Genomic DNA, 18,180 nt, shown 5'->3' with positions numbered 1-18,180 from the left:
CCCTGGTCTGGGGGGATCCCACGTGCCACGGAGCAGCTGGGCCTGAGGGTCACGGCTGCTGAGCCTGTGCTCTGGAGCCCGCAAGCCACAACTGCTGAGCCCACGTTCCACAACTGCTGGGGCCCGCGTGCCTGGAGCCCGCGCTCCGTAACAGGAGAGGCCGCTGTGGTGAGAGGTCCACACACTGCAGCAAGGGGTGGCCCCCGCTCACTGCAAGTGGGGAGGGCCCGCACATAGCAAAGAAGACCCAGCGCAGCCATAATAAATAAATAAATATAAATATATATATATATATATATATATACACACACAGTTGTATACAGACATCCATATGTACATGCATATACACATGTGCATATTTATACGGGTATACACGTACACCTACACATGTGCACATACACAGAGATACACATGAAATGTTAAAGGGGGGAAAAAGAACAGAAAAATGCACATCATACACACATGCCGCTGTGTTCCTGGGCCGCCTGTGGGCATACAGGTAGCTGTGGGCCCAGTAAGAGAAGCCCGTGCTTTACACTCCCCAGGCTGGGCTGATCCACTTGTCAAGGAAATGGTGACCTAGGGAAACAATGCCTGGCTGCAGCTCACGGGGCTGTTGGGAAAGAGCTGGACCCAGAGCCCAGGAACCCTGCTGCTGGCCACTGCCTTCTCCCTCTGCCAGACTTCTTTCTCCCTCAGGTCAGTTTGTGGCAGAGGTGGCCTCACTCCAACCTACATCGTTACCTTTGACATTAATGACTCTGAGAAAAGACAAGTTGTTGATTCACGTGAAGAGAAAGGCAACAAGCCATTTGCACAAACCAAATCACAGCAGCTCAACGTCTGCAGCTCTTAGAAGTGATGTTTACCTTTAAGGTGGCGCTGAGGCACCACGCTTGCCCTTACGTTTCTGCTCTGCCTGGGGAGTTGAGCTAATTCGTTGGTTCTGAGTCTGAACATAAAACGGTAGGCTGGCTGTCAGGGCCCTAAAAGATCTAAGAGCCTTCAGTGATTTTGAACTTGCCTTAAATAGTTTTACTTAAAATAGCTGCTGAGTGGAGCATACCTGGCTCAGAATTTCAGGTGGGCCTTTGTCATTCACTTGTCAACAGAGGAAAATTGTCGTGCTGCGGATGGCTTGTTCCTACAACTGAAAACAAGCTGAAGCTTTAGCCGGGTGTTAAAATAATGAGCCAGAACTTGTTCCAGGGAGTGTTGGGGGCTTGGGAGGGGCAAGGGGAAGCCCTGCAGCTTCCCCAGTCACCTGCAGCATAGTTCTCTGGTATTGATTTTCGGCTGGAGGCTGTCTTTTATGCTCTGAACCAGGAGCCATGCTGGTGGCTGGCCTGCAAATGGCAAGGGAGAGGTTCTGGTGTGAGCTGGGGCTGGGGGTGCAAACAAAATTGGGATTGTGAAGCTTGTGTAGTATCCCACCTTCCCATTTGCTGTCTTTATTCGGATGGTAATGGATCAAAGTGGACAGGGTTTTATTTGATGGGGCTGGCGGTGGAGAGATGCGTGCCAGGCTGAGTTGCAGTACATGGAGCCGGGAGAGCTCCCAAGGGCAGCGTCCGAGGGGGACTCAGAACTAGGCCGGGGTGGCTGGCTTGGCTGTCTGGTCCCTTGGGAGGGTTTGAGCTTCTCTAGGCAGAAACCAAGGGTGCAAATGAGAAACACAGTGGCTGATGGGGTGAGAGAGCCAGAGGACTGTCTGGGGCCCCCTCCCTGGTCTTGGGCTTTGCAGGACTGTCCACATCCTGGGGAATACTCCGGGATCCTCGGGGTCTCTGAGTCTCTGCACAGATCTTGCCTCTAAAACGTAGTTCCTCCGGTCTAACCCAGCCCAGCCAGGCGCTGACACCCTCCCCCTGCTCCTCCCATCACCCTGCCCAGGGAGGCCTTCGGACTGCGCTTGTGAGCGCCATCTCCTTTCCAGCTTGGACTGTGGCGTGGCCTCGCACTGACCGGAGGCCCTGGCGTGTGCTTGCGCCTGGCGGGCAATTCCCTGGGAGTGCTGTCGCCCACGGAGCCTCATACCACCCTGCAGGCAGGTGTCACAGGGCCTGTTTTACTGTGAAGAGACCTCAGGTCCGGTTAAGTGTGACTTGCTGCAGGTTATAAACCGGTGACTGACAGGCCAGGGCCCAAAGCCCTCCCATTCGGCTCGCCTGGCCCGTCCTCCCCTCTGGCAGAGGAACCTCACCTCTGTGTCTCAAACAAGGGTGAGCAGCGGACAGACCCGCCAGCCGCTGTCCCTCCTTCCTGCCACCTGCTTATGTGCACACAGGGTGCTGGAGGTGACGTGTTCCATCCTGAGTAGCTACGCCGGCTCCTTCTCATCAGCACTGAGACTCACAGTTCTCCACGTGGAGGGAAAAAAAACCAACCCCTCCCTAGGATGCCACGCGCAGTCCCTCAAAGTCTGCACATTCTCCACGGGACTGATCCTCCTTTGCTGCGAACCTCCTCCTCTATGTGTGTCCCCGTCCACAGGGGGGACCACCGTCCACCGGAAGCTCAAGGCCTGGAAGTCACCACTGCTCCCCTGCTCCCGCGCCTCCTGTCCTGTCCATAACCAAGCTTGTCTCTTTGGCCTCCTGGATGGCTGTTAGGTCCCCCCAGCTTCTCCCTGCCACCACCCGGCACAGGCCTGGGCCTCTCACCCGTCCATGCCATGCAGGCCCAGTCCACTGCCTTCTGCTCCGGCCCCGCTGATCCCCTCACTTTGTGCACTTGCTTCCCTTTCAGCTTCCTTGTGCTGTTCTTTCTGCCTAGGATGGCTTTCCCCTGCCCACCTGGTCAGCGCCTCATCCTTCCTGGCCGTCTGTGGCCGGACCTGACTTCCCCAGCTCTGCAGATGTGCCCTCTGGGCTCCCAAGCCTCCATCATCCTGACCCTGTCTGCTGGCTGTGTGTTTCTGCCACTGGGCTCTGGACTTTGTGGTGCCTCAGTCCGCATCGGCTCTCTGGTTGCCCTCTGAGATGAGGTCCAATTCTGCCGCTTCTCTGATGGCAGAGCCGTCTTCCCAGGGCAGCCTGGGCCCAGCAGACATGCCCTCATTCATTCAGCCAGTGTTTGTTATGTGCGCGTGTGTGGGTGCTGGGCCCTCAGAGATAAGGAAAACATGGCCCCTGCCCTGTGAGAGCCTTTCAGTGGAGGGCAGGATGTGAGCATTTTGACCGAGCAAGGTCAGGCTCCTCTCGGTGTCTGGACTGAACCATCTCCACCCACACCTTTTATCTTAATCCCTTGCTTCTCAGAGTCACGTTCAGCCCGCAGCTCCCGCCTCTGCGAGGATGCATGGGGAGGAGCCGGCCCGTGATGCTCTAGTTTGCTCCTAGGTCTGGTCGGCTACACACTGTGGCCCAGCCGTGCCCTGGAGCCCACCGTAGATTCTTCAGATCCCAAGGGTTGCATCATCCTGCTGAGTCCTGGGTCTTCCTGAGGTCCGGTGCCTCTGCTCTAGGAGATTTTGAAGACCCGGCAGCAGGCATAAGGCCCTTGGTCCAGTGCTGCACAGAACAGGGATGAATAGCCGTCAGCTGTCGGGAGGGAGCCTCACGCTCCACAGGATGGGATGGGATCAGCAGCTCGAGTTCCCATGGTAACCAGCCCATCAATGCCCTCAGTGTCAAGTCGGTGGCACCGTGGAGAGGAAGAAACAGTCTCATTGTCTCCCCCTTGGCCGCTTGGGCACAAACCAGCCGCGCTCCACAGGGCTGGACAGCCATGGGCCACCGTGGGGCACGATCCAGCCAGAAAGGGGCCGTGGGCTTCAGCTTCCTAACCCTTCCTGGGGCCTCATAAATTCCTACCGCTGGCCAGCATCTGTCACTTACAGAGTCCTTGTTGGGTGACTGTCTTCTCAGTGGGAAGAAACGGCCCATCCACCATGGGGGTGGATAAACTGTGTCCAGTGTCTCGGTCGGGTGCTCGAAAGGGACCTCGATGTCCAGACCTCCCCTTTTTGTTTGTGCAATGGTTCTCAGAGATGACCTCCTGTGTTTACTTGACCAGAACCTCGTTGCCCCCTCAAGGCCCCAGCCCAACCCGGGGTCTTTGTCAGACTCCTGGGGTGGACAGTCTGGGCAGGAGGGGGTGAGGGGGAGGGCAGGCTGGCCTGCTCATCAGATAAGGGCCTGGAGTCCCCTGGCCTGGAGGAGGCGAGGCTGTTCCACTGCTCACCCACCCTCACCCTGTCCTCCAAGCCAGAAACCAGGGCATTGCTGAGTTTCCCTCCTCCGCTGGTGCCCGTCTGCTGGCTGCAGCTCCTTCTCTCTGCCTCCTGGTCTCGCCTGCAGCCCTTTCCCTGCCTCTGACAGTGCCTGGGTTACTGCCTCACTGCTCTCTAGGCCGTTCCCCACCTCGTGCTGTCGTTTCCCTGCTTTGAAACCCACAGAGGCTCCTCCACAGCAAAGCCTGACAGGCTCAGCCCTTGGGGAGCGAGCCTTCCCCCTGTCCCTGCCTCTCCATCATCCACCCAGAACCCCTCACAGTTGCCAGATGCTCCAGCCGGTCCAGACCTCTGCTATGCTGGAAATGTTCCATATGCCTTTTCTTTCTTGTGCACCTGCTATTTGGGGGCAGCTTTTTTAACCTGGGTGCCTGTTCCCATGTGGTCCACCTGGAGAACCTGCTCTTCTTTAGGATTAGCTGAAGTGCTGTTTCCTGACTTGTCTGCTGCCCCCCAGGGCTGAGCTCTGGCTCCCAGGCTCCAGGGCCACGGCCTGCGAGGGTGTCTGTCTCCCCACCAGACCGCAGCCTCTTGTGGTCAGCGTCTTTGTTCTTTTTGTTTGCTCATGCCCCGGCCCTGCCCTCAGCTGCCACACCACCTCCCAGAAGCACCTGGTGACTGTGTTTTCCTTAGAAGGGGATCACTTGGCCACTGGGTTCCAGGACCCCCTCACCACTGCTGCCGGCCAGCCCCTGCGCTGTTCTTACTGTTCACCAAGCACTGCTCTGATGATCACCCCAGAGCCCTATTAACCCCGTTACACAGAGGAGCAGACTGAGGCACCGAGCAGCTGAGTAACTCCCTAAGGCTCAGTCCAGGTCAGAGCAAGGCTTTCCACAGGGGCGCCTTCGATTCCAGTGTCCACGTCAGGAAAGGCTGCAGAGAGCAGGTGGCAGCGGGGCTGGCCGGGGAGCTGGAGTCGGGGTCTTGTAACTGGTAAGGCAGAGGGTGCAGTCCAGGCAGAGGGAAGGCTGAGACACAGGGGTGCCCTGGGAAGGTACCTGCACTCTCCCAGCGAGGCAGAGGGCTCGGCTGTACCTTCGGACCCTCCCTGGACCCTCCCTTCTTATCAGGCCTCTGGCCCAGGGCTTCACTTCAAAGGCTTATCTATGCAGCAATGAAGGCAGCCCGAAGCTTTGGAGTCTAAGAGCCTCAGGAGCGGGGAGCTTTCCTTGGACGCCTCACCAGCCTACCGGAGCCGGAGGAGAGTAGAAAACTGTCAAGCAGACACCCAGGAAAAAAACGAGAACTGGAGAGAAGGGGCTTCATGACCCAGGGTTGCACAGAGAGTGGCACAGCCTGGAGGTGAAATGGTCATTACTTCATTTTTCTTTGTATAATACAGAAAGAATACACTATATAGAAAGTTTGGAAAATATGGAAAAGAGCAAAGAAAACTTAAAAAATCATTTATAATTCTTCCACCCAAAGATAATCACTGTTAACATTTTGGACCGTGTTTTTTCATTTTTTTTTTTTTTTAAACTGCGTGAGTGTGTGTTTGTGTGCGCGCATATATCTGTATATATATCTGTATATGTGGATGCACACACTCTCACAAATGTCTTAGGCAAATAAGGTTGTACAGTTTTGCAGCTGTACTTCCCAGGTCTATAACGGTTCTGTGGTACAATTTTTTTAAAATATTTATTTATTTATTTAGGCTGCGCCAGGTCTTGGTTGCGGTGCGCGGGATCTTTAGTTGTGGCATGTGAACTCTTAGTCACAGCATGCATGCGGGATCTAGTTCCCTGACCAGGGATCGAACCCGGGCCCCCTGCATTGGGAGTGCAGAGTCTTACCCACTGGACCACCAGGGAAGTCCCTGTGGTGCAATTTTTAATGACTGCTCAGTGCATCATTTAGTGGCTGGCCCGTAACTTACCTAATCTTTCCCCTGACATTTAGGTCAGTGGATTCTTTGTGAGTCCTCAGGAAGGTGGATATTGCTGCTGGTCTGGAATGCCAGCACCGGGTAAGGAGGTGGATGGGTTCCGTCCGTGCCCGGCTGCCTGCTGCCAGGCCTCACAGCCCTGGTTCCCACACCCGTCACTTTCCCCGTCTCCCCACCCTGATAACCTGTGCTTAGTTCAACTCATAAGGATTGTATGCAGTACTTTTTCCTTATTTTATAAAGTTACACATGTATTATAAATATTCTCCCGTCATAAAGATTCAAACGGTGCAGATGTATAAAGAGGAAAAACCCCAAATCTCCTTCCTCCCCTCATCCCATCCTCAACTTAACCTTCCCCCCAGACGCCACCACTGTCCACACGTTAGTATCTGTGTGTCCTGTTTCACAAACACACTGGCACACTTACATGGAGAGTTTAGGGGGTTATTTTTCACGTAAATGGGATTGTGCCAAACATGTTTTTCTGCACCTAGCTTTTCTTAGCCTAACAATACATCTGGGAAAGCTTTCTACGCAAGTACACAGAGATCTACCTCATTCTTTTGAAACAGTTTAAAGCTATTGTATTGAAGCAACATATTTGGTTTACAGCATTGACTTAATGTTATTTGATTTGCCTCCAGGTTTTTGGGGGTTTTCTGGGGGATATTATAAACAACATTGCAGTGACCATCTTTATTCGTCCTCTCTGTGCACATGTACGAGAATTTCTGTAGGATACATAATAGCAAAAACAAGTAGTAGTTAGAGTGGTGAATAACGATTACAGACACCTACTGGCCCTTATGTGCTTTCCTGGAATTGACTCGTTTAATCTTCTTAGAAACCCTGTGAAGTAAGTACTGTCATTATCCCCATTTTACAGATGAGGAAACCAAGGCACAGAAAGGTTAAGTAACTTGCCCATGGTTGCAGAGCTTGTAAGTGCCAGAGCCACGATTTGAACTGATATGGTCTGGCTCCAGAGACTGGGGAACTGCTGAGGCAAAGCTGTTTTCAGCATGGGGGCGGGGGGGGGGGGGCGTCGGTCCAGGCAGGTGGCTCCGAGTGGCACTGCCCCCAGAAGTGTGTGGTGGCCAGGCCCTCAGCGGTCCTGTGGGGAGGTCATCAGTGCTCGAATTTCTAGTTCTTACAGGTGAAAATGAGCTCTTGTGGTTGTTTTGCCTTTTTCTGATTACTGTTAAATACCTCTTCATAAAGTTATTAATTACTTTAATTCTTCTCTGAATGTCTTATCTTCTTTGCCCATTTTTCAGTTGGGTTATTTCCCTTTTCTCCTATATTGTGGATATGAATCTCCTGTTTGTAAATAGACTCTCCCATCTGTCACTTTGCTTTGAACGTTGTTCAGAGGGTGTTTGCTGCTTGTTTTCGGAAGTAAAATCCGCAGTTCCCTTTGTTTGCAGGGCTTTGGGCTGGTCACTTGATGTAACTCAGAGTGAACAAGACAGGGTCCCTACCCACAGCAGAAAAGAACTTAAGTAACCGTTGCAAGAGGAATACTGGAAATAATACAGGGGTGAAGTCCACATGCTTTAGGATGCTAGGAGCGCGGGGCTGATTTTCACCTGGGAGGTTCAAGGGTGGCCTTTGAACCAGACCTGGAAGGGTCCATGGGTTGTCATAGGCAAAGGAGAAGCGGGGAGCAGGTGGGCCATGCGTGGGAGCATTAATCTGCGTGCCGTTGGGAAGCAACCCAGCTCAATGGCTCAGGCAGAGGCACGTTTACAGCGGGCTGCTTCTAGACGTGTGAGCGGGGTGACAGAAACCAACCAAGGCTGTTGGCCGGCGCGGAGGGGGAGCTGCTACCCACCTCGGGCTGAGGGGACAGAGGGAGGAAACAGGGTCAGCAGAGCCTGTGAGACCTGGGGTGGTGAGGATGCAGCCTCCTGGTACCTCCCACTGGCTCAGCCCTCAGGGGGTGTGTTGTCAGGAGGGGTGCAGGGCAGGGCGGAGAGGAGAATACCAAGAGAAGGAGCAAAGTCCTGGGTACGATGTCATCAGAGGGCAGAGGAATTCACTTGCTGCTGCTTTTATTCAGCAGGCATTTATCGGGTGCTGGCATGAAGCCTGGCACCATGCAAAGGACTGAGTGGGTAAAGGTGTATCCGGCTGGCGTTGCCCCTGGGGACGGGGCCTCAGCGCCACCATTAACTCTCCGAGTGTCCTCTTGGCGGGTACGGCAGAGGTATGTGGTTGCAGCCCTGCTAGACCCCACGTACCTGGATCTATGCCTCCTTGTTCCAGTCGGGGTTTATTTAGGTATGTCTGGCTGAAGACAGATTTTAACACAGAAAAATAAGTCCATTTGTGGCCACTAGGCACTCAGTCTAACACACGTCTTGATCTTCTGCTGTTTTCCTAAACGTAAACAAACAAAAATATCCCTATTTGGGTTCCTCTTGATAAAGCCCAATTTCTGTGAAAAGAAAAGAAACCTTATTTCTGTTCTGCTATCAAAGTAGCCGTTCATGGACTTCCTTGGCGGTGCAGTGGTTAAGAATCCACCTGCCTATGCAGGGGACACAGGTTTGAGCCCTGGTCCGGGAAGATCCCACATGCCGCGGAGCAACTAAGCCCCTGTGCACAACTACTGAGCCCACGTGCCACAACGACTGAAGCCCGGGCACTTAGAGCCTGTGCTCTTCAACAAGAGAGGTCACTGCAGTGAGAAGCCTGTGTGCCGCAATGAAGAGTAGCCCCCGCGCGCCACAACTAGAGAAAGCCTGCTCGCAGCAACGAAGACCCAACGCAGCCATAAATGAAAAGATAGTTAGATAGTAGTCATTCATGCCTGAGATCTTAGGCACGTCTCAATTTCTCTTTTGCAGGAATATGAAATTATTAGCTGCAGACAAGCAGCTGGATTTGTTTCAGTAGCTTAAACAAATTTATATACCACAACTTTGTCAATTCCATGCCCTCACACCCCTCCATTCAAGTTCAAGATGCAAAAACCCATTTGTGGGAAAGGAAGCTTTCTGTTCCCAGAGTTTCATGTCCTTGTATAAAATGAACTTTCTGGTACTTTCTAGGTCTTTTTTTTTTTCTGGTTTGCTTTCTCAAGGAACATGTTTTTCTACCTTCCTGTGATATATGGCCACAGCAGGAACATCCTAAAACCAAATTGTTACTTCTCACACCGAGTAGCCTTGAGATCCAAACAAACCCCAGAGGTAGAGGTGGGTTCGCGAAGTCAGGAAGACCATCTCTGAGGCTCGTGGCCAGGGGCCAGGACTGACCACCCCACGTAATGACGAGCTGTGTCATCCTTACTCCAACTGAGGAAGTGCATTTCCAAATCGTAACCAGGAGCATCTTTCCACTTTCCAACTTGACTTTTACTTGCAAAGAGCCCTGGATGTGTTTCTGTTTTCTTCTTGTGTCAGAAGTTCGATTGCTATATAGAACCATTAGAAAAGCCTCTCTGCAAGCCAGTTGGTTTGTCTCACTAAAATTTGGTCTTACTTTCCAGCAGTTGGTTCCTTTCCTGAAGTTTGTCACTTGCAGTGCATTGAGCTGTGCCAACGGCTGTGCCAGCCTGGCCTTGTCTTGGGGCCAGGCAGCCGCTCAGCCTCCTCCCCGGGGTCTCCCCAGCACACTCACCTCCTCGGGGGAGTCTTGAAATGACTCAGCGCCTCCACTGAGACCCCTTTTCTCCCGGCAAAGCCAAGGAAACTTGTTTGCGTGCTTGCCACTGCTTTTCTCCCATTGGTGTTTGTGTTTCGTATGAATCGTGTGGTCAGGCTGCATGGATTAGACTCCAAGTCTCCAGGCAGGGCTGTGTTCCTGCATGCACCCTGGGCACGGAAGAGATGCTCAAAGATTGTTATAGACAATGGATGTAGCCAGGAGGGAAGAGCCATCTTGCCGGAACTGTCCAGTTTGTTCTAAATGACCGCCTTTGTCCTGAGGTCTTTTGGGGGAGTTTTGTTAGCATTGAGCCCAGTTTGATTTCTGCATCAGCCTTTCATAGCAGAAGATGACATGTTGGCCGCTGTGACTAGCCTTCCTGTGGCCAGCAGGAGCGGGTGCCATGGTTTCCCCAGCAGGTCGTGGTGCTTTGCTGAGAGAATCAGACGGACACGTGTTTCCATCCGTCAGAGCAAGACACCAGCCTGCCTGTCCCCCTGCTGGTTTCTCAGCAATCTGGGGGCAAACTCTGTTTGACTTTTTTCCCCCAGAGGCTTATGGAGTTTCCTGGGTTGTTGAGCTTGTTTATCACAATTCCTTCAGTTTCTGAGGTCCACCAGCAGGAGAATGGATAAACCAATGTGACGTATTCCTTCGATGGGCATCTTTATTCATCAATAAAGAGGAATAGGCAACTGCTTTGTGACAGCGTGGATGAATCTCAGGCTTTGTACAGAGTGAAAGAAGCCTCACACAAGAGAGCCATCTGATTCCATTTCTAGAACAGGCAAAACCAATCTGTGGTGGAATAAAAACTAATCTATGGGGTGGGGATTGACTGGGAAGGTAAGGTGCATAGGGAGACTTTCTGGGGGTGATGGCTATGTTCTCTATCTTGATAGGGGCTTGGGGCTATACCGGTACACACGGTTATGAAAACTTAACAGATGTATAACTAACAATTACTCATTTCCCCATGTGTAAATTTTACTTCAAAAGAAAAAATCTGTAAGCAAGTATTGAACTCCCCATTATGATGTATATATTGAAGTATTTAGGGGACGTGTACCGATACTGCAGTCTACTTTGGAATGCACTGGAAATAAGATGGATTGACAGATGGATAGAGGCATGGATAGATGGAGAGGAATGTGATAGAGTCACTGTAGCGATTGTCAATGGTGGAGTCAGGGCAGTGGGTATTTGGGTGTTGGCTGTACAGTTCTTTCAACTTTGCTGTTTGTTGAAAATTTTCACAATAAAATGTTGGGAGAAAAAGATCTTTAGGGTTGTGGTGGGGATAGGACAGATTTGGAAGACATCCCCTGCTGTCCTTGGAGATATATCATGAATCTGTGTGTAGAGATAAGGATGAGAAGCCTAGGGATTTCCTGGGGCCAGTGAGGTCATCAGAGAAAGCCCCATGGAATCTGGGTTTGGGGGACGGTTGCTTTGGTAAGGTGTGTTCTGGGGTCACGCCCGCATCTGGAAGGATTACTGTGGCTCCCTGAGCCCTTAACTTGCTTGTTTCCCAGGAGCAGAGCTTCAGCCTGGGGAGAAGCACCCAGTCCACGTAAAGGAGCAGAGTCCTGCTGTTGAAGGACCTTCCTGCAGGTAGATAAGCCTGCAACAGACGCCCCTGGCACGGTGGTGGTGGTCTGGGCTGCTGGCCTGCTACTTACCTCCTTGGGCCTGTTCTGCAGTGCTTTTCTAGTTCCAGGATTTGAATTATTGACTTTGTACAGAACTTTCAGCCTCTCTTGCGTCATTGGATTGGAGAGCTGGACTAGCAGCCGTCCTGCGCGGAGTCCTAACGGAGGGCTGTCCTAAGCTGGGATCCTGCCCCTGCCTTGCTCCAGGCTGCCCCAGGCCAGACGCACCAGAGATACTGCCCTCAGGCTCCTCGTCAGAGAATCTCTGCCTGAGAGAGGAAGCTCCCCGTCTGCTGGTAAATTTAGGGCATGTGTGAGAAGGCGGGGTAGGGAGAGTGGAGAAGAATGAAAGCATTATTCTAGGAAGCTTCTTTTATTTATAGATTCTCCTAATTCTATTAAAATGAATGCCGGAGGGTTGTAAAACTTGGAGCACGTAACATAATAGCCATGAAAGGATGTTAAGTGAAAATAGAGAACGATGATAAAGTAAGAAGAGTCTTAGTACTGAGAGGAAGATGTGACATTTTTCGGAAGTAAAATCGTCTTAGAGCACACTGTACAGGGAAAGTGAATTAAAATAAGGACTTGGGGGCTTCCCACTTGGTGCAGTGGTTAAGAATCCGCCTGCTAATGCAGGGGACACGGGTTCGAGCCCTGGTCCGGGAAGATCCCACATGCTGCGGAGCAACTAAGCCCATGCGCCACAACTACTGAGCCTGTGCTCTAGAGCCCGCGAGCCACAACTACTGAAGCCCGCGCACCTAGAGCCCGTGCTCCAAAACAAAGAGAAGCCACCACGATGAGAAGCCCGCGCACCACAACTAGAGAAAGCCCACGCGCAGCAACGAAGACCCAATGCAGCCAAAAATAAAATAAATAAATTTATTTTAAAAAAAAAGATAAGAAAATAAGGACTTGGTTAGGATAGAACTTGGAAGGAAACAGAAAATATTTCATAATGAAAAAGAGACAGTGTTAACTGACATTACACTAATTACATTATAGCGACAAATAAAATGTCATCGTTCTAAAAGGAAATAAAACTAATTATATACTTAATGCGTTTTAAGAGGAGTTGGCAAAATAAGATGTGTTAAATATGAGAAATATGTAAACAGCCATAAGTTGCCCGCTTTGTTCTGGCAGCCGGGACAGTGCCTTATCTCCCACATGTAAAACAAGGGATCTTTGATTCCTGACATAACATATTAATGGGACAAAAAACTAAGTAGCCCCTTATATTAGAAAAGCTGGAATCAAACAAATGCTTTTAAATGGATGAATTGATGAATGAATGAAGAGTTTAAAAATACACACTCAAAAGGGAAAACAACAGAACTACCTTCTAAGATAAAAATCTAATGAATGAAGGCATGAAAGAAGGTGCTTCTCTTTACCGCCAGTAACTTAACCTCTTTGTGCTTTTTCTACTGGAGAACGGAAGTTATTGGTGCCCCTGACAGGTGCTTGGAAAAAGCCAGGCCCAAAGTGGACACTTACGCATGTTAATACTAATAATATTATCATCACGGTGATGACTGTTAATACCAAAAGAGGGGAATGACATGTCCTTTCAACGTCAGGCATTGGAGTCAGACTAGGAAGGCACCGTCTGTTTTTAAAGTTGGACTTCAAAGCTAGCAAAAGGTGTCACGGAGAAGATTTCAGACATACTGCTGCTTTTACCTTTCATCTTTTCTTTGGGAAAAGACGAGCTGATGTGAAAAGTTTAGGGTGGGAAAGATAGAAGTTAAGCCAGACCAAGAAAGAGCCAGTGAGCCATGGTTTGGGAAGCCAGGACACCCCAGCCGCAGAGCCTGCCCACCGGCTCCCAGGGAGGCACCTGGCCAGTGGCCGCTCCAGCCAGCCCCACATGGGATGCGCCCTCCTCAGCCGTCCCCCTGCCTGGCAAGCTCAGCCAGACTCATGTCCACCACCACGGATGCAAAAGAGGACACTCCTGCTTGGAATTAACTGGTTAATGATCCTCTCTGGAGGATGAAAGAAAATTTTAGATCAAGTAAAACTTATTATCAGTTAGCCTGTGTGGGCACCTGGGAGCCAACGCAGAAGCTCAGGAAGGAATAGTTTGTTACCTGGACCCGGCAACCTGGGGCCTGGAGCAGCTCTGTACAACGTGCGTTTGCCTGTTGATTACAACCGACAGGTCTACTTTTACTCCTGACGGAGAAGAGTGTGCCTGGGGATGCTGGATTTTATCCTTTTCCCAAACTGTTTTTAGTCTTGACATCACTCAGGAGGGATTGCACAGAGCACTGACTCTCCTAATTCAATGAGCAAGAGTCGTAATCGGACTTCAGGAACAGGAGGGCAAGAGGTGGGTTGTTTTCTCTTCTGCTGCTCTTCTTGTAAGAGCCAAATCTCCCCACAATGGGTGTTTTTCATTTTATCAGGCAATTTTGATCTGGTAGCTCTTACAGTCAGAGCCAGTGGCCAAAACACAGACTGTAGGATCAGAAGAGCCGGGTTCTAATCCCAGCACTTTGTCTGCAAATTGGTCAGCAGTTGACGAGCCAGTTGACATCTCTGGGTGTCAAGTCATGCATTGATCTATAACATATGATTGTAATAATCACTTTCTAAGTAGCGTTCTCATCTGGCTGTTGTGAGTATCACGGTGTGGACCTCAACATCTGCATGACTGAAAAGGGATGGTGGTTATTAGTGCAGCTGTGAGTGAGCCCACTGGACCAACAGATGCTCTGTGCAGGGCTCCCGCGTGGACACTGTGACCACCAGCCCAGGGCCCACTCCCATTTACCAGCGCCTGCTATAGCTTCTCCCCCACATCTTGCCTGGGTTGGTTCCATATTGATTTTGAAGGAGCTGTGGAATGCCGGGTGTTTGTGGCATCCTGGGGTCACAGTCCATCTTGGGGTGTGAGAGCTGAAATATGAAATGATCAGATTGCTACAATTTAGTTTAAGCGGTAATCTAAAAGCTCCCCTGCTGAGAGTGGAGAGTGTTCATTCTGCTGAGGGATAAGACAACGTGCCACCAATTTCAGAGCATCGTGGGACAGTAGCTCGGGATGCATTCAGCTGCTAAACAAGAAGGTGGTGCCTGAAACAAAGGCTCACACAGCACGTCCGGAGATGGGCCCTCCAGGGTTGGCGCGGGACCTATCGGTGTCTCCCTCCCCTTCAGGCCTCACGTCCAAGTTCCAGGCGGGAGACAGGGCTGGGGGCAAAAGGTGGAAGGGTGAAGTCTTTCCCTTTTTATTCAGGAAAGGTCACCTTCCCCAGGGACTTGTGCTGACAGCTCATGGGATAGAACTATGTCCCTGTCTGGCTATGCTGGCTACAAGGGAGTCTGAGAAATCAGGATTTTAGATTCTACAACCTCTACAGAAGAGGCGGGTAGAAGAGAAAGTGTTGGAAATTGAGGTAGTGTCTGCCAGCCATGCATCACAATGGCTGTAGTACGCTTCTAGTGTCTTATGGAGAATCAGGAAGGAGGGCGTCTTGTGTTGTAACAAGAGAGAAACCGCTTCTTAAAGTTGCTCAGAGTAAGCAGCAGTTCAGGGAAGGGCAGGCTCTGACTTAGCTGCTATGGGAACACAGAGAGCACCAAAGAGGCAAGCTGGTCTCAGGACTTGCTCTCCAGCCAGGGAGACACCTGCACCAATAACCAACCAGTAGAATGTGGTAAGTTGGCTGGGAGGAGTGGAAGTGATACTGGAGGACTGGGCAGTGGGGGATCACTTGTACGTTCCAAAGGAAAATACTGAGGAAGACGATGATGATGATGATGATAAGGGTAATGATGGTGAGGATGACGATGGTGATAAGGATGATGACAGTGACAATGACAAGGATGGTAAATGCTTATTGGGCCAGAAACCGCTCTACATGCTTGATCTCATTTACTCCTTACAGCCACCTCCTTACCACTGTTAAAAGATAAACCAAGGCATATTGAAAATTTTAAGACTTTATTTGAGCAAAAATCGATTTGAATCAGGCAGTGCCAACAGGAAGTGGTTATTAACGCTGTACAGACAGGAGCAAGACTTTTATAGGGGAGACACAGAAGCAAAGCAAGGAAGTGCTTTGATAGGCTGTAGCTGCAGCAGTTGCCTTATTTGGGAAAGCCTAGTTAGCTGTTCCTGATTGGCTGTCCTTAGGTTGTGATTTCTTAACCTTGAGGCATTTACAAGCTTGGGTTTGGCTGCTTGTAAATGCAGGCTGCTAAGGCCTTAGAGCCACCTCAGCCTAATGGCCTCCTCGTGTGATTAATTTAACCCCACCCTGCCCCCACCTCTCCAGCCCCACAGGGTAACCGCTGTCCAAACAGTGCATGTACCACAGGTGAAGAAGACATGCTTAGACAGTACCTTGCTTCGTTTCGCTTTTGAGCTCTCTAAAAATGATATACTGTGTGGTGTTCTGGGACCTCCCCCCCGGCCCCCTTTACATTCTAAGGCTCAACCACATTGTAGCCACAGCCCCAGCTTAGCTGTGGTTCATTTATTTTCACTGCTATACAGTATTCATTGGCCAACAAATCATGATGTATCTGTCCTTCTCCTGGCAATGCATGTTTGTGATTTTTACTAAGAACATTGTTGCTAAGAACAGCCTTGTGTGTGACCTGTGGTGACCTGTGGTGCGCATATGCCAGAGTTTTTCTTGGGCACATGCCTAGAATTGGGATGACGGGGTTTATGTGTACTGGATACCAGTGCTTTATCAGTTACAAGTGAGGGAAATAGTATTTCCCAGTTTGTGAATTTTTTAAAAACTTGTGTACGTGTCTTCTGATTAAACAGGAGAATTAACTTTTACGTAATTGTATGTATCAATCTTTCCTCTTTTTTTATAGCCGTTTTATTAAGATGTAATTCATGTGCCGTGTGATTTACCTATTTAAAATATACAATTCAGTGTTTTTAGTGTATTCACAGGGTGTGCTACCATCAGTGCAGTCAGGTCTAGAGCATTTCATCACCCCAGGAAGAAACCCCACACCCACTGGCTGCTGCTCCTCGTCCCGTCCCCACTCCCCCAGCCCTAAGCCATAACTCATCTGCTTTCTGTCTATAGCTTTGCCTGCTCTGGACATTTCATAGAATGGAATCATACAGTACGTGGTCTTCTTTGTGTCTGGCTTCTTTCCCTTCGTGTGTTTTCAAGATGATTTTGTAATACGTACCAGTACTTTATTCTTTTTATTTCCAAATATTCCACTGTATGGATATACCAATATATGGATATTTTATTTGTCTATCAATTGATGGACATTGAGGTTGCTTCTACTTTTTTGGCTCTTATGAGTACTGCTGCTGTGAGCATTTGCATGGAAGTTTTTGCGTGGGTGTGTGCTTTCACTCCTTTAGGATAATATTGAGGAGTGGAGCTGCTGGGTCACTTGGTAACCCTATGTTTGACCTATTGAGAAACCACCAGATTGCTTTCTAAAGCAGCTCCACCATTTTACAGTCTCTCCGGCAGTGTATGAGTCTTCCAGTTCCTCCACACTGTCATCAACACTCGTTATTATCTGTCTTTTGTACCCATCCTAGTGCTGTTCTGGTTTTGGTTTGTGTTTCCCTGATGGCTGATGATGTTGACCATCTTTTCATGTGTTTCTTGGCCTTTTGCATGTCTTCTGTAGAGAGATGTCTGTTCCAATCTTTTGCCCATGTATTGTTTTGTCTTTTATTATTACATATTTTAGATGCAAGTCCATACCAGATAGGTGATTTCCAAATACTTTCTCCCATTTTGTGGGTTATCTTTGCACTTTCTTGGTGGTGCCCTTTGCAGCACAAAAGTTTTTTTTTTTTTTCATCCATTCTTTCTCTGGCTTTTAGTTGGTATGTTTAGGCCATTCACATTTAAAGTGATTGCTGATATCGTTGGCTTAATATCTACCATGTTTCTAATTGTTTTCTGTTATATTTGTTCTCCTTCCTGCTTTTTCTACATTCTCTGATTACAATGGAGCCTCTTAGATAATTCTGTTTTATCTCCTCACTTAGCATATCAATTATAGTTCTTTAAAAATTTTTTAAGAGATTTCCTTGGAGTTCACAGTATGCACCGTTAACTAATTTAAGTCCACCTTCAGATGGACTTCATGGGTAGCGCAGGTGCCTTGTAACAGAGTATTCCCAATTTTCCCACCCCCTGCCCCTGGTGATGCCAGTCTCTTCCTCTGTGGATAGCGCTTCCTCTGCTCTCGTTGAAGAAACCCTTCCTTACCTGAGGTCAGAAGGCTCGCCCAGGGTATCACTCAGCATCGCAGAAGGAGCAGACAGCACCACGGCCCTTTCTTTATAATAGCCCCAGCCCCCCACCCCAGAGCCAAAGTGGGGCCATGGGCATTCCCTGGCGTGCCTGCCAGGCTCTGTGTTCTGGAGCTGGGAAATGACCCAGCAGGGGCCCTCGGGGGCACTGGACGCAGCGTCAGGCAGACCTGGTCCATGAACAAAATGAAACAATACAAGGAGCGTTTACATCAGTCAGAGACAGGACCCGTGGGCCACGGTGGCATTTCAGGGATGTGGGATCAGTGCGAGTTCAGAGCTCAAGTCTCATAGCTGCCAGGAGGTCTGGATGCCCCTCCCGCAGTGCACCGCCCCCGGGAGGGGGCTGCGGGAGCCTGGTGAGGTGTGAGGAAGGGCTCTCCCCTAAAGGCACCCAGTCTTCCTGTGCTTGTTGCAGAGCTCTGGGTCTGGGCACTGAGATACTGGGGATCCCCACTGCAGGGCTCTG

At 50.1% G+C, this 18,180-nt stretch overlaps 2 protein-coding genes and 1 non-coding gene across 10 annotated transcripts in view; 2 read left to right on the top strand and 1 right to left on the bottom strand.

The window, feature by feature from the left end:
- Positions 1-18,180, top strand: part of PCSK6 (proprotein convertase subtilisin/kexin type 6) — a 190,858-nt gene that overhangs the window by 7,160 nt on the left and 165,518 nt on the right. The window lies entirely within an intron of this gene.
- Positions 1-18,180, top strand: part of TM2D3 (TM2 domain containing 3) — a 337,824-nt gene that overhangs the window by 161,119 nt on the left and 158,525 nt on the right. The gene's annotated exons all lie outside the window — the stretch shown is intronic.
- Positions 5,982-6,054, bottom strand: TRNAG-CCC (transfer RNA glycine (anticodon CCC)). The gene has a single exon. It is a non-coding gene; the product is annotated as a tRNA-Gly (tRNA).

This window comes from Orcinus orca, chromosome 2 (assembly GCF_937001465.1).
Source record: "Orcinus orca chromosome 2, mOrcOrc1.1, whole genome shotgun sequence".
Lineage (NCBI taxonomy): Eukaryota > Metazoa > Chordata > Mammalia > Artiodactyla > Delphinidae > Orcinus > Orcinus orca.
Note: the sequence above shows the minus strand (reverse complement) of the source record. Positions and strands in the feature narration are given on the sequence as shown.